The 16,264-nt window shown below is 42.4% G+C and overlaps 1 protein-coding gene across 6 annotated transcripts in view; it reads left to right on the forward strand.

The window, feature by feature from the left end:
• LDAH (lipid droplet associated hydrolase) overlaps positions 1-16,264 on the forward strand; it is a 173,454-nt gene that overhangs the window by 49,685 nt on the left and 107,505 nt on the right. Inside the window, exon 1 of one of the 6 annotated variants that reach the window (XM_074947531.1) lies at positions 15,188-15,240. The exons of the other annotated variants lie outside the window; for them this stretch is intronic. The gene's annotated coding sequence lies outside the window, so the exon portion shown is untranslated. Of the gene's footprint in view, positions 1-15,187; positions 15,241-16,264 lie in introns of those variants that run through there. 6 annotated transcript variants of the gene reach the window in all.

The raw sequence follows: 16,264 nt of genomic DNA on the forward strand, positions 1-16,264 counted from the left end.
TCCTTTGCAGTGCCTAATATTGACACTTTGACTCATAGTTTTCCTAATGGTTAATGTGCTTGAGTCAGTCACACAGATGCTACCTATGAACGGCTTCTTTTATAATGTCATAAACACTGACTACTTATTTATCCTGGCAGTTTTGTCTGCTACGTGAAATGTATTATGATTTTATTGGTGACTGCCTTTATGAGCTGTGAGTATTTGGACATCAGTTGGTTAATTTCAATTTAAAATACAGCTTTGTAAGAAACAAAGGGGGGAAAAGTATGAACCCAAACAGATCATAATTCCAATATAGCAATGTCTGCCTTTAATTTAAAATAAACAGTGAAAGTATACCCATAATTAGTTTATTTGCCCAATTTGTAGGGCTTCTTTTAGCATGTCGCTATTAAAAGGGATTTGCATTACTTTTCTTTGAGATTTCCGGTCAAATGTTGATGAGAAATGTAATCTTCTACAGCTCACAGAGTAACATGTTAGGCATTGAGAAAGTTTATTTAAACTACAAGTTAGTGCTTTTCCTATAAGAGGCTTTTAAAAATACATTGCAGCTCAGTGCCCTGGCTGTCAAAACAGAGGCTACTGCCTGAGAATGGATGTCAGTTTGTATTTTCATAGGGATTAAATAGGTGGGCCTTTGAGTTATTAGCAAGACTAAATGCGGGTAATGATGGTGTATAACTGGTATTTAGGGAGCAAATAGAGTAAAAATGTGCAGTGCTTGGTATATGGAAAATGTTTACTCTGAAAAGGAGCAGTGGGTAATTAAGAAAAGAATGGAGGGAAATGTTTCTCCAGGAAACAGTTAATTACTGAAAGAGAATAGTAGAGATACTTTAGTGTAACTTTGTAAAAGACATGTAATTATTTTCAAATAACTTCCTTTTTAAAAAATTCCAAAAATTCACCAGAGATGCAAATGGGGATTGCTTGAGGAATGAGGTACCACTGTGCATGAGTAAGTTGTGGCAGAAACTGGCTCTGTATTTATATCTTGAAATGTCCATGCTACTACCAAGAAATACAGTCTGATTCTGATTGCAGAACATTGTAACTCAGGAGCATCTCCATAGTGGAAAAGCTATTTGAGATGACAGTCTGGCTTAAAATAGTCTTTGCAGTCAAATTCCTCCTCCATTATTTTTCTTCAAATGAACTCATATTGTTTGGAAAATGAGAGATGAATTCATTTATTTAGAAATTGAATACATGCCGTCTTAAGTAGTTTAGTGGTCTTTTGTGATAATTACCATCCCCATTTTACAGGCGAGGATCTGGGGCACTGAGTCCTGCCCAAGGTCACACTGGACATCTGTGGAAGAGCTGGGAATTGAACCAGATCTCAAGAGTCCCAACCCACTGCCTCTGCCACAGAACATCCTTTCTCCTGCATGCAAAGTGCCCATAGTGCTACATAAATAATAAAAAAAGGTGCAGACAGTATCAGGGTTGGTAGGAAAAACAGTCTCTTCTAAATCATTCAAACGAAGTGCTTGTTCATTCTTTTGAAACACTCCACTGCTTGGATTTTAACTCTGTCTTTATCTCCAGATACGTTTGTATAAATAAACTAGACACACATAAGCAGCCATGCATTACAATTACGTTCCACAAAGGTTTTTGATGACTCAATCAACAATAAGGATTACAGTGTCCCAGGCCAGAATATGAATAAAAATCCAGTGTTTCTTCCTCAAAAAACCCTAAATGAAATTGTCTTCTACAGATACTTTTCTATGTTGCATTATAAGGTCAGAAAACTCCTATTTGAATTTTAAATCTTAACTTTTTATTATTGGTTTATTAATTTATGGTAGTACCCATACTGTGTTAGGCGCTATAGAAATATAAAGTAAGTTATGATCCCTGCCTTAACGAGTTTATAATCTAAGACATAAAGTAGACAGACGGACAGGTGGTACACCAAGGAGGTAAAATGGGCAAAATGGTTATTGGTGAAACAATGTCTAATAACATAATGGTTTTATATATAGGCTGTCTCCAGTCAACTATTCTATTGAAAGATGAAGCTAGGCAAATTCAGACTACAAATAATGTTTATTTTTAACAGAGTGTAATTAACTATTAGAACAATTTACCTAGAGATGTGCTGTATTATCTATCACTAGATATCTATGAATCAAGACTGATTGACTTTCTAAATGATAGGCTCTAATTCATCCAGATGTTATGGGTGAAATTCTTGATGCAGGAATTACTGGATGAAATTCTATGGCCTCTGTTATGCAGGAAGACAGAGAAAATGATCATGATGGTTCCTTCTGGCCTTACAATCTGTGAAGTCCTGATCAGGCAGTTAATTTCGTTTAGACATCATGGTGGAAGAGAGTATTCAGAAGCATGTTAAGGGCTGAGCCAAAGCCCTTGAAGGTTACTAGAAATCTCGTCACTGATTTCAGTGGGCTTTGGGTCAGGCCCTTAATACAGAGAGGGTAGTGGCCGTGCAACACATTCGGAAAGTAGGTTGCATGCTTAAGTGGCAGCATGGAAGAAGCCCCAGGAAAGGGTACTGGGAGAAGCAGACAAACAGCATGTGAAGGTACGGAGAGCTTCAGGTTACGTTATCCAAAATGGTAACATTCTTATCAGTGTAAAACATTGATGGTGAAATGGCTATGTATGTTCTCTCTCACTCTGTGGGGACATTTGGAAACTCTATGCTATGTTGTTTCTTTGGTTAATTGCCTCTTGGCTCTGTTTTAGGATTTACTACCTGACAAAATGGAGTTTATGGTTTCATTTGCAAATCCTCTCTGTGTAACTAACATTGGGACAGATTCTGCCTTTAGTTACAATTATATAAATCCAGATTAACCCTAAATGAAGTCAACAGAGTTACTCTGGATTTACACTAGAGTAAATTGGGGCAGAATCTGGCCTATTGTGTAATATGTTGGATCATTGTTTGTCTGCCAGATGACACAATATGAGGGTCTGCATGAATGCCAGAGAAGGGCCATTCATTTGTATAATCCTATGATTAACTATTCTGCTAGGAAAGTGGCTAAAATAGTAGTCTGAAGAAGACAAGGAACACTGTGTGCTATAATAAGAGGGTTGCATATTATTTTAGGACAGTGATTCTCAAACTGTGGTCTGTGGGCCACTGGTGGTTCCCAGGCACTTGCTGGTGGTCTGTGGAGAGCTGGTAGATCAGGCAGTGTTGGCTCTCACACTTGTTTCTACTTGCTGAGATGTAGTAATGATAGCTAAGAATACATGCAGTACTTTTCTAATAATATTTTTGTGTGTGTAAGCAATTACCCTGGTGGTCACTGTGCCACCGCTAATGGGATTGTGGCCTGCACAATAGCAAATGTTAAGGGAAGTAATCCAATGGAAATGTCATATTACAGGGAAATCTAAATGGTAACTCAGTTGTAATACAAACTGACTGACTTCACTCTCATTATTGTCTCCGTATAAGCAACAAGGAGGGAGTTTTATGTAAAAGTGTATGAAGTCAGAGTACATTGGCGACCTTATGGTTTTTAACTTATTTGGAAGCATGTCAAATGTTTTTAATGCTTGCTTGTTTTGAAAAGTACTTTATGCCATCTCTTTGGGGTAACTGGGAGCTATTGACAAATTGTGGGTCCAGTGTTGAAATAAGTCAGCTCCAGGTTTCTGTCTATGGCATTTTTCTAGACAGCTCCTGAAAATTTAGTGACTCCCCTCCTGTGCTTCAGCAAAGAGTATATTTGAGATGTTGGATAGCAAGTGTAGTATTAAAAACACATGGCCAGATTCAAAGGCTAAATATAAGGTGGTAGGTAGATGTAAAAGAGTTTTAGGTGGATGATTTGCGTACGTAGTGGGCAGAAGACAGGGAAGTAGCAGAAGAAGCAACTAAAGAGTGTAAAATTGTAAGGCCTTGTGTACACTACACTGTTTTGTCAACAAAAGTCAGCTTTCATCAACAAAACAGTGGAGGTATACACACTGAAATGTTCCTCCCAGCCATGTAACTCCCTGCTAAGCCGACATCATAAAACCACCTCGATGAGCGGCATAGAGCTTTTTGTAGTGAGAGTGACGCAGCATCAGTGTAGATGCTGCGCTTAGTTATGTCGCCCTAATCGGTCTCCAGGAGGTATCCCACAATGCCCATCCTGACTGCTCTGGTCAGCAGTTTGAACTCCGCTGCCCTGAAGATACACAAGGATGTGTCCCTCCCCCGTTTAAAGGCCTTGGAATTCCTCTTCCTGTTTGCTTGGTGTGCACAATTCTCATAGCATCTCCCCAGCTGACCATGCTGGCTTTCTGCAGCAGATGCTCTCCTGCATAGAGCATACCACAGCTGTTGGATCTGCTGAGTCTATGGGGAGAGGAGGCTGTGCAGTCACATTTCGCTCCAGCTGTAGGAAATTTGATGCCTACAGGCTGATTGCTCGTGCCATGCAGGAGATGGGGAATGAGAGGGACGCGCAGCAGTGCCGTGCTAAGATCAAGGAGCTGAAGCTGCTGTACCAGAAGGCAAGGGAGGCCAACCATCACTGTGATGCAGCGCAGAAGACATACCACTTCTATAAGAAGCTGGATGCCATCCTCGGCAGTGACCCCACCTCCACCCCCAAGAGCCCTGTGGATACTTCAGGGGGGCTGGAGGCAGTGACCAGCAGACTGAACCCCCTGATGACGAAGTGGTGGATGAAAGTGAAGCTGGAGGACAATGTGGAGCAAACGGCAGGGTCCTCCGATGCGTGGCAAGTCAGGACCTCTTTTCCACTCCAGAGGGGTCTAGCCAGTCCCAACACTCTGGCTCTGGCATGCAGGATGGGGAGCTCCAGTAAGTGCTCATTTTGTTTTGATACTGAATGTTGAAAGGAAATTGAGCTCTCGTGTTCTTTGTTGTATGGTAGAAGAGGAATAAGGGGCAGAAATTAACCACAGAGCCTGTGCATCTATGCACAGTGGGTCCATCGGGGAAAAGTTTGTTAATGTACACAGGGATGTCCCTGGAATCCTCCATAGGGATCTCTAGGAAACTTTCCTGTAGGTATTCTACAATCCTCTGCTGAAGAAGGTTCATTGGTAGAGCAGCCTTGTTTCTCCCCCCACTGTAGGAAACTTTGCTGCGCCACCCATCAGTTATTTCTGCAGGGAGTAGCGCAGCACACAGGCGAGCAGCATACGAAGCCGGTCTGAAGCCACACGCATGCAGGAGATGTACCCTTGCATATTGGGTTACCCTTAGGAGTGAGATATTGGGGTTGATTACCCTAGCGTGTGGAAAAGGGTACCAGTGTTCTGAATAGGTTTCAGAGGGGTAGCCATGTTAGTCTGTATCAGCAAAAACAACGAGGAGTCCTTGTGGCACCTTATAGACTAACAAATTTATTTGGGCATAAGCTTTCATGGGCTAAAACCCACTTTGTCAGATGCATGGAGTGGAAAATACAGTAGGAAGATATATATAGCAGTACATGAAAAGATGGGAGTTGCCTTGCCAAATAAGGAGTCGAGACAGTTCACTTAAAGTGGGCTATTATCAACAGTTAACAAGAAGGCGTGAGTAACAGTAGGGGCAAATTAGCATGGGAAAAATTTTTTTTTTTTTAGTTTTAGGCTTGAATAAAGACTGGAAGTGGATGGGTCATTACACAAAGTAAAACTATTTCCCCATGTTTATTCCCCCCCCCCCCCCCACTGTTCCTCACACGTTCTTGTAAAGTGCTGGAAATGGCCCACCTTGATTATCACTACAGAAGGTTCCCCCCACATCCCCCCACTCTCCTGCTTGTAATAGCTCACCTTACCTGATCACTCTTGTTACAGTGTGTATGATAACACCCATTGTTTCATGTTCTCTGTGTATATAAAATCTCCCCACTGTATTTGCCACTACATGCATCCGATGAAGTGAGCTGTAGCTCACGAAAGCTTATGCTCAAATAAATTTGTTAGTCTCTAAGGTGCCACAAGTCCTCCTTTTCTTTTTGTGGATACAGACTAACACGGCTGTTACTCTGAAACCTACTGTTTTGGTTTTTTTTAGTTCTAGTAGTGACTCATCCGCTCCCAGTCTTTATTCAGGCCTAATTTGATGGTGTCTGGTTTGCAAATTAATTCTAGTTCTGCAGTTTCTCGTTGGACTCTGTTTTTGAAGTATTTTTGTTGAAGAATTGCCACTTTTAAGTCTGTTATTGAATGTCCAGGGAGGTTGAAGTGTTCTCTGACAAACACCTACAGGATCTCTATCAAGCGTTCTTAAAACTACAATACCCACCTGCTGAAGTGAAGAAACAGATTGACAGAGCCAGAAGGGTACCCAGAAGTCACCTACTACAGGACAGTCCCAACAAAGAAAATAACAGAACGCCACTAGCCATCACCTTCAGCCCCCAACTAAAACCTCTCCAACGCATCATCAAGGATCTACAATCTATCCTGAAAAATGATCTCTCATTCTCACAGACCTTGGGAGACAGTCCAGTCCTTGCTTATAGATAACCCCCCAACCTGAAGCAAAGACTCACCAGCAACTGCACACCACACAACAAAAACACTAACCCAGGAAGTGTTGAAGTGGGTTTTAGCCCATGAAAGCTTATGCCCAGATAAATTTGTTAGTCTGTAAGGTGCCACAAGTACTCCTCGTAATATTCAGAATAGTCTCCCTAGCTGCTTATAGTAACCCCCTTCGCAAACTACCCTTTGTCCCTTCTACCCTGTTGCCCACCTCTTCCCCACCCCTGCCAAACTCACCATATTGGGGACTCGGGCCGACCTGTATGCTCGCCCAGGGATGGTGAAAAATAGGTGTGTGTAACTATAGTGATTAACAGCTGTGACCACACTCACAATACTGTCTCTGTTCATTGTTTCTTTGGTTTATGCAGATGTGCCCTTGAGGTCCCCCTCCTCCACACCGGCAGACCGCTTCCGTCAGATAAGGCAGTGAACCAGGGGAGTAAAGAGGATATATTTCATGAAGTGCTGCAATCAACAGATGCAGCACATAGTGAAACAAGAGGGAGACCCCAAATTAATGAAAGACTGAGGCGGGATAGCTTGGAAAGGACTCGGGGGCAGGAGCAGATGATAAAGCTCCTGGAAGGCCAGACAGAGACAAGGGAGTCCCTCATTACCCTGCAATCTGAGCCCATCTGTGTGTGACTCCCCCTGCAGCCATTATAGAACTCCAATCTGTACACTCCCCAAACTCCTCCACTGCAGTCCTCATGTGTTCCCAGACCCTCACAGTACCGCCCATGCACTTCACACCTAGGGACTGGTTTCCCATAGAAAGCTGGAGTTACAGCTGTGAAAACCCTAACCGTGAGACTGTTCCTCATTGTCATGTCCCCTAGTTTACCAAAAATTTGTGTTTTGTCCTGTTATTAAAATGAGTATTTGTGACAAACACACATCCATTAGTGCTAACTTTGAAACACACTGGCTATACAATTAACTCTCAGGAAACAGGGGTAATTCAAGGTGGCAAGTAATCATTGCCTGGCCTAATGCATCACATAAAGACATATTACTGAGAATCATTGTCAAAATGCTCCTTCAAAGCCTCCCTGATTCGAATAGCCTCTTGCTACACCCCTCGAATTGCCTTTGTATCTGGCTGTTCAAAATCAGCAGCCAGCTGATCAGCCTCAGCAGTCTACCCCAAATATTATGTAGAGTACAGCAGGCCACAAGGACCATTGGAATATTTTCCTCATTGAGGTCTAACCGGCCAAAAAGACACCACCAGCGACTTTTTAATTGGCCAAAGGCACATTCAACGGTTGTTTGGCACTTGCTGAGCCTGATGTTGAAGTTCTCCTTGCTGCTGTCTAGGTTCCCAGTGTAAGGCTTCATGGGCCACTGGAGCAAGGGGTAAGCGGGGTCTCCAAGGGTCACTGTGGGCATGTGCACAGCCTGCATTGGGCTCTTCAAGTCTGGAAAGAAAGTTCCAGCATGCAGTGTTCTGAAAGATGCATGCATCATGCCCTTCCCTGACGACCCTGCATTGATGTCAGTGAAATGGCCCTGGTGATCCACCAGCATCTGTAAGATCATGGAGAAGTAGCCTTTTTGGTTGATGTACTCCACGGCAAGATGGTTGGGGACCAAAATTGGGATATGTGTGCCATCTAGCACCCCACTATAGTTAGGGAATCCCATTGCCGCAAAGCCATCAATTATTTCCTGTGCATTACCAAGAGTCACATCCTTCATAGCAGGAGGCAATTAATGGCCCTGCACATTTGCATCATCGCAACCCCCATGGTGAACTTTTCCACCCCAAACTGATTTGTGACTGACCGGCGGCAGTGTGGAGTTGCCAGTTTCCACATGCCAATCGCGACTCGCTTTTCAGCAGTGACGGCAGCTGTTATTCTGGTGTCCTTGTGCAGCAGTGCTGGGTCGAGCTCAGCACACAGCTCCATGAAGGTGGATTTGTGCATCTGAAAGTTTTGCAGCTACTGCTCGTCATCCCATACCTGCATCATGATGCAGGCCCACCGTTCAGTGCTTGTTTCCCTAGCCCAGTACCAACAGTCCACTGTGGCAAGCTGCTCCGTGAATGCCAGCAGTAATCTTGAATTATTTGTTTCCATAGTACACAATCTTGAATTATTTGTTTCCATTCACACTCTTGTTTCACAGCTCATGAAGTACTGCAGGACCAGCCACGTTGTGTTCATAGCGCTTATCACCAGACTGGTCAGCAGCTCAGGATCCATACTGTCAGGCAGAAATGGTGGGCACATAGTTCACAAAGGACAGTTGGAAAATGACACAAAACGAAGTAGGAAGCCTGTGGAGTGATGGGATGGGAAGAACTGCATCACAGGACAGCAAGCACGTCTCTATGATTTACTGCGACACGGGGTGTTGAGTTGCACCAAGGGGTAGCTACCCACAATGCAACACTCTCTCTCTCTCGATGCTAGAGCACCAACTGTGGACTCTGTCCACCAACACAAGGAGCGTTGTGTGGACGTGCACAACCAATGTTACTAAAGCATCTTATGATCTTCAACATAACTTAAGTCAACTTAACTCTGTAGTGTAGACATGGCCTGAGTTAAACTACAGTGCCTGACACACACACTTAATTTATGCCTATTTACAACAACTTCTGCCCCCTCTCATACAAATTACATCAGTTGAGACCCAGATAGACTCCCTTACACCAAGATATATATCTGCAACTTAATTTATTGCTCAATTTAGCCTGCAAAATTTGTCCCCTGAGTTTATATTAGGACAGTTTTTTCTTTTCTGATGTTGGTCATCATGAAAGCTGCATATTCTTAGAATTGTGAGTAGCATCGTGTACAAAGAAATGCAGTCAGGACCCAATTCTTGAATATTGGCATCTTTTGGCTATGTTAAAGAAAGAACCAAATCATGAACCTGTTATCCAGGCAGAGTTAGGCAGGCTTCATTTGTAAGCATGGATTTTAAATATAGGTAGACGCTGAGCTTCCTGTTTATGTAGCTAGCTACTGCAAGTGATGATTCACTTTGAGCCCCTCACATAGGATTCGTCACCAGTGAGCTATCCCACATCAATGCCTGTGCAGAGGAACTGGTTGTTTTCTCAGGACAGGGCAGGAACTGCTTCAGCACAGACTAGTCATGCTGCCTATCTTGATGCTGCAATCTCTGTTGCTCAAAAAGTGTGTACATCTCAGCCTTTTGAGGACTGTTTAAATCCTAAATGTACATCATGAATCGTTAGTATTGATATAAATGTTGACATTTTTGTCGTTGCTTGGCAATACTTATATTTCACTTTATGGTTTTATTACTGGATGCTTATTTTAGGGAAACAAATGTACATTTCATTTTATGGACCCACTGGAATGTATTAAATTGAAATGTGTGAAAAGCAAATAGCCCTAGAGATGCTACAGTGTTTTATTTACTGTGACATTTTTTTTTCTTTTGAGCTGCGTGCAGTAAATTATTATTAAAGGCCCTGATTGAGCAAGATACTTAAGCACATGCTGAACTATAATCATGTGAGTAGACCTAAAGGTGATTCCTGGCACTCAATTAAAGTCAATGGCAAAACTCCCATTGACTTCCACAGGACCTCTTAGATGCTTAAAGCTAGGCAAGTGCTCAAGAACCTTGCTCAATCGGGGTCAAAATGAATGAAATAGAATTTTGCAGCATGCATTAAGGAAATGTGTATCTACATTTTCCTGTTTATTTTCTTAGCATCCCATCCAAACATTTAGTAACTTTAATGATAAAGCCAGATCTTACAATGTTGTGTGTGCAGTTATTTACTTACTTGAATTGAAAGGCTACAGACTTGATTCAGATATTATTTGATATTCCGTGGACTTCAGTGGAGTTATGCCCAATTTGTACTGGTGTGAGAAAAGAATCTGACTGTCTTCACTTGTATTGTTGCCATGTGAAAGATAGTTTCTTTGCATTCTTGAGCTGTCTATGTCAAGGTTTTCTACAGTGTCCATCACCATCGTATCTTAGGGCTTATTTCTTAAAGAACGTCCACTGGTACATTTCTAATTCATTATTCAATGTTTCACTAATACTTTTTGTTAAAATAAACCTGCACTATTCATCCCAAATTACAAATGAGCTTAGTATGTTTATATTTTTAAAGAATTGTTTGAAAGTGACAATTGCTGGATCCCTAAAATATTCTTTTAGATTCTTGTGTAGAAAATAAGAGGCATGTTAAAATTTGTTGATATCCACCCATTGCGGAGTTTAAACCCTTCACTGACTGCATTCCACGGAGCTTTGGAGCTAAGTTTTAGGATTGTTTATGGATTGTTTTCAGCCTTTCACCCCATGACATAGGTATGTTCTCCAGCTGATACCATCATCTTTAATTAGATGCAGATGGCTCTTTGCACACAGGCAAAACAGTTTGAACCCTAAGGAACCCCATGAAAAGGTAACATTTGTGTCTGTGGTGTCCTGCCTTAGAAAATATGCCTCAGTTCACTGAGTTGAGCAACAGTGTGATGTTTCAGTATATTTTGTTTGTGCCTTTACTGTCGTCTTGTTGTTTGTAAATGGATTAAGGATGAAATTTGGTTTAAATATAGTAAACAAGAGATTGGGGTTGGTGAGAAACCATGTTGTTTCATTTTGATTTTGAGGACTTTCTACCAGAAATCCAAGGCAATTTGTACAATATATTTTCCATCTGTAAGCAGAATGAGCTTGGACTATCCCCATTACTCAGAATCATTCTATGTGCCTGAAATACACTGCTTTTGTTATGACTATTGGCTCTTCATTCCCTACACAGGCTAGGTTTAAGATAAGAATCATTCACCAAGAACTCTAACTTATTAGCGTAAAGTTTCCACTTCGTGACTAGGACATTTAGAATTTTTTTTCCTGTTACCTGGTAGGTTGGCACTGGGAATAAATAATGTTATAGAGCCTTGATGGCATCAGTTCAACGACTGCTTATGGTGGTTTTCTTTTTATTCCACCTGATCGATGGTGTCAAGAACCATTACAATATGAATTTTGGAAATCTCCATCTGTTAGTGCAAGAAACATTGCTTGATCTAATTGTTTGTTGGTAGTTATGTCTATGAATATAAATCCATAACCTGTTTGGGGTGTATGCGTATGTGTGTTGGGGGTCATGGAGTTGCAAATTAAATTCAAATGTGGACCAATGCAAAGCAAAGCATGCTGGAAGGAGTAACTCCGAGTAACAGAGAATTTATCGCATCCCTTGGTCGTCTCTTCCAATTATTAATTACTCTTACTACTAAAAACTAATCAGATAAACTACGAAAGGGGATTCCTTTGGAGCAGAGTTGTGACATGTTGGCAGCAGGGCTGCTGTCAGAGGATGCAGGAAGACAAATGGAAACCATGTCCCAGGCTCATACTGAGCAGGTTGATATTGTTGCTGTTCTGCCTGGGCTTTTTTTTTTTTTTTTTTCCTTTTTTTTTCTGATGCTTGACAGAGCGACTAACATGCCTGAAGTTACTTGCCTATGTGCTTTGCTGAATCAGGGCTTCGGATTACATAAAGTTTTTAAGGCGTACACTTCAGTTGTGCATTAGACCCTATAATAATCTTCATCTGAGTTGTGGTACTGCATGATCAGAAAAAAACCCAGAGCTTGACTTCCGGGGTCAGATAACTTTGCATGACTGGCATTTAACAAACGAACATCCATTACATGCATAGCAAATTGAATCTGGAAATGCCATTATTCTAGCCACTTTTCATAGTGAAACTGTACTTCAGAAGTGTTTCTGTTGAAGCTATGTTGTCTGTCTCCACAAACATCTCCATAACGTGCAGAGAGTTTGGAGATGGAAGAAGGACATCGCAGTGGTTAGTGTGTGACTATCGGCAAGTTACTTAGCCTCTCTGTGCGTTGGTGTCCCCGCCCAGGAAAATGGGGATCACAGCACTTCCCTACCTCAGACAGATACTGTGAGGATACGTTATGTTGCCCTGGAAATGAGTGATGAGGAATCATCCCCAAAAGGTGGCGGCGGAGAAACCATGTAGTCCCAAGGCTGGGAGGATCGCAGCCACCACTCCCAGGTGGAAACATAGGGTAGTGGTGGTTGGTGACCATTTTCGGAGGCAGATGGAGACACCCATCTGTCAGCCTGACATGGCATCCTGGGAGGTATACTTCCTGCCAGGGGCCCGTATCTGAGATCTTATGGTGGAGTTGTCGATGATCATCTGGCCCTCTGACTTTTACCCTGTGCTACTCCTCCATGTGGGCACTAATGATACTCTGAGGTATGACCCTCAGAAGATCAGAAATGACTACAGGGCTCTGGGAGTAAGGGTGAGGGAATTGGGAGCGCAGGTGGTGTTCTCTTCGATCCTTTCAGTCAATGGTAGGGGCCCAGTCAGAGACAGGTGCATCCTGGAGGTGAATACCTGGCTGCGAGGATGGTGTCATCAGGAGGGCTTTAGCTTCCTTAACCATGAGATGCTGTTCTGGGAGGAAGGACTGTTAAGCAGAGATGGGGTCCATCAAGGAAGGGAAGGACCATAAAGACAAATGCAAAGTATTCCACTTAGGAAGGAACAGTCAGTTGCACACCACATACATAATGGTAAATGACTACCTAGGAAGGAGTACTGAAGAGAGGGGTCTGGGGGTCATAGTAGATCACAACTAATCATGAATCATCAGTGTAACACTGTTGCAAAAAAAAAAGCAAACATCATTCTGGGATGTATTAGCAGGAATGTTGTAAGCAAGACACAAGAAGTAATTCGGCTCTATTCTGCACTGATTAAGCCTCAACTGGAGTATTGTGTACAGTTCTGGGAGCCACATTTCAGGAAAGATGTGGAAAAATTGAAGAAAGTCCCGAGAAGAGCAACAAAAATGATTAAAGGTCCTGGTGCTCCACAAGTAGCTCAATCCTACGGGGAGAAATTCAATACACTACACCGGCGGACAGAACCCCAGACTGGCAGCGGGCCGAGCGGTTCAGTCTGCTGCCGGTCTGGGGTTCTGTCCGCTGGCTCCTGCCAGCCAGGGTCCTGGCCGCCGGCCCCGCTCAGCCCGCTGCCGGGCCGGGGTTCCGTTCCGTTCACCCAGGCTGGCAGCGGGCTGAGCTGGGGTGGCGGCCAGGACCCCGGCTGGCAGCAACATGCCAGTAAAAATCGGCTTGCGTGCCGCAGGTTGCCGACCCCTGTGCTACAGTATTGGGGGCTGGGGGTGTCAGCTAAATGGGAGGCATTTTCAAAGGTGCTCAATAGTCACCTAATTTTTTGCTCCCAGTGAAGCAATGGTAAAACTCCCAGTTAGTTGGTCCTATGCTGAGCCCTTTTGAAAATCCTACCCGAAACTTTACCTGTTTAAAATTGCAGACAACTGAATAGCGGACTTAATTGAATTTTTAAAGTAGCTGTGAAAGCCCTGAAGTGATGTAAATGAAACTAAGTGTAGCTAACTAGCTACTTTAATACAGTTAGAATGGTACCTAATTTAGTTAAGTATATGTTTAATTCCTTTAAATACTAATCTTGGACAATATTATATTAATAAAATCATACAGAAAAAAGGCTAGTGGTATAGTTCCCTCATTCATCTACATGTATTTTGTATTTAGACACTAGTTTGATAATCCTATCTTTTAAGAAGATGCCTCCAGTAATAATAATGGATCATGCAAAAATTACTTAGTTATACAGTATTGTATCAGTTCCTTTTTTATCAGGGGTCCATCACATGCCCTTGCAGGTGATGCATTTTCCCCCTCTCTCTTTGCTATTATTCAGTACTGGTGGGATGGGAACAGAGTCTCTAAATGCCATAGCTCAGATCCTCAGCTCATGTAAACTGATGTTGACACAGAGCGCAGCGTGTCAGACAGCTGGGACTCCCTGATTCCCGGCCACTGCTCCCCTAAGGTGCCTGCTCTAATGCTCACTGTTGGCATAAGTGGCACAAAGTGAATTGAGCAGACTACAGAATCTGGCTCTCAGGGTCCAATCTCCCCCAATCTCTGCTTTATACTTTGTGTAGTCATTGATACTTGTGCAAAGTGAGTGGAACAACCCCTGTTTTGATTTGGTAGCATTTTACACTCACTTTGTGCTCACTTTGCAGGGTTTAAATGGCTACACATATTGCAAGGCAATGGAGAATTGGAGTCTGTGGGTGAAATCCTGGCTCCCTCAAAATCGAAGTCAGAATTCCAATTTACATCACTGGGGCTCGGGTTCCACCCTGTAACTTATTTAAACAATGTAAGCTTATTTATTGGTGTTTTATCAGCCTTCTGTTTATGCCATTTAAAACAAGGAAGCATTCCAACCTTCAAATTAGTATGTAGCTTTGGGAAACAGAGCAATTTATGTTAACAATCAGGACAGTGCAATATACATTCTTCTACTGCCAATAGTTTTAAAATAAGGTAGCAGTGTAATTGAGAAGATTGCCATCATGTTACCAAGAATTCCATTCTTCTTTCATCATTCATGGAGAAAGAGCTGGTGGCTTTCAAGTGTCTGCAAAGATTCTTAGTCCTCTATCTGAGCTATAATGCTGCAGGTATGGCAATGCGCCAAAGACATTAGGATGGATTTATTTTTCTTGGAATTCTGCATTATGGCTGAAAGAGAGACCTAAGTGCTACTGTTGCAAAGTTGATCTTTTGTTATACTTACATAAAGGCTTATTTTTGTTTTCATTCTACCCAGGTGAGGTGTGCTACACAGAGTTCAGTTGAATTCACCTATGAATCACAAGCTGTAAATCTGAACAGGTTTGTGTTTTGTGCAAATGCAGACTGTTTTATTCATTCACATAAGCACACACTTCCATGGTCATGGTTCACTGCAAACTCCTAGGCATTCCCTGTGGTCTTGCAGAATCACAGTCTATTATATAGACAGAGCATTACTGACTCGGATCTTTGTAGTCCATGTCACGGGTCCAAAGATGAGTATAGTGTTAGAGTTCTATGAAACACTAATAAAAGAGAGGTGTCAGCAGTAGCTATGCTGACCTTGAATCAACTTCCTCTCAGTCCGTTGCTAGTTTCCTGTCTGTCTTGTTTAAAGTTCAAATTCTGTGTCTTCCCTTTATAGGCACTGCACAGTTCAGCTCTACCTGAATCTCCTCTCCTTCATCCCTGCCTTTACCCCTGTGCTCTTATCTTCTCACAGTGTTGCTGTCCTTGCCACCTTTTCCCATTCTCTCCATGACTCCTCTTATTCCACTCCCTTGTGGTGGAGACTCGTCTTTTTTCTCACCTCTCCTGCTGTCTTGTTTTCCTCATTCAAATCCAACCTGCATACCCACACCTTTCACTTTGCTTTCTGCTCTTGGGCTCTCTACCCCTCTTCCCTATTTCCATCTATTCAAACATATCAAAGCTTATAAGCTTTGTTCTTTATGGTCAGATTCTGCTAATCGTGTTTGTTTGCCTAGTACCTTATTGACTGAGTTACCCCATTGACTCTGTCCTGAGTAATGCCACTCATGTTACTTTTTTTTTGTTTTAACCTTTATCCGATTACCCGCCTCTTTCCTTTATGTGTTGTCATCATATACTGTCTGCCTAATTTAGATTACAAATCCCTTGGGTGCAGGGATAGCCTCGGTTTTATAAAAACAGTGCACAAAGTATTAGAATTAATAATAGCTCTTGGATGGAAGTCACTATGGAAATACAGTACAAGGCGTTATTAAAATGGACTGTGGGTTGAAGTTTTTCTGCCTTTCCCCCAGTCAAACTTTGCCTGAATCTGATGGCAGAAATTTCCCTTTGTAAAATGGGAAGATAT

This window comes from Natator depressus, chromosome 3 (genome assembly GCF_965152275.1).
Source record: "Natator depressus isolate rNatDep1 chromosome 3, rNatDep2.hap1, whole genome shotgun sequence".
Classification (NCBI taxonomy): Eukaryota; Metazoa; Chordata; order Testudines; family Cheloniidae; genus Natator; species Natator depressus.